Raw genomic sequence first — 769 nt, 5'->3', positions numbered from 1 at the left:
GATGACATGGTTAAAGAAGCACTGAATCAACCCAGTCCTGAAGTCTGCCCTACTTCTGGATTTCCTCTTATAGAGAGACTAATTTACTTCCTAGTGAAGTCAGTATGAGTAAGGGGTCCTATTCCTTGAAGCCAAAAGTATCTTAACTTACAGTAGCATTATTGGCAGTACTAAATGAGAATGAAGCATTTAAAATATTGTGCACACAGTTGGCAAACATTACCTATTATTGCGAATATTATTTTTATTATAACTCATTTGATCCTTGTGGGCCTGCCTTTGGGGGCTGGTCCTATCTTCCTGGACCTTTTCTCATTTAGTCCTGGCATGTAGGTTCATAAAACCTTTGCTTCTAAAATCCCAGCATGTACCATCCCCAATCTTTCCCGAGCTGTAATCACCAGAAGAGAGAAGAATGTAATATGTATACATAACATGTCCAATGGAACCATTAGAGGTTATCCTCAGAGACACTTGCATAAAGAACAAGTAAAACTAAAAGACGTGATTTATTCCTTGATTCTGCAGACACCATTTATTTGGGGCCCTTGTGTGCGTGTACCCTTACTGCTAGTGTTCTTTTAGGATTTCTCCACAAGCTCCTTAGTTTCAACTCATTTATGTCTCCTTGGAACCGACTGAATTCCATTTGTTGTCTGGTTCCCTCCTCTGCTTTCTCTCTTGGTCTGGTTTGCATTATGCTGGTTCATGGAACCACCATGAAGCCTTTAACTTTTTGTCCATCGGTCTTTAGGATTCATCTTCTGCT

This window comes from Pteropus alecto, unplaced genomic scaffold (assembly GCF_000325575.1).
Source record: "Pteropus alecto unplaced genomic scaffold, ASM32557v1 scaffold10, whole genome shotgun sequence".
Classification (NCBI taxonomy): Eukaryota; Metazoa; Chordata; class Mammalia; order Chiroptera; family Pteropodidae; genus Pteropus; species Pteropus alecto.
Note: the sequence above shows the minus strand (reverse complement) of the source record.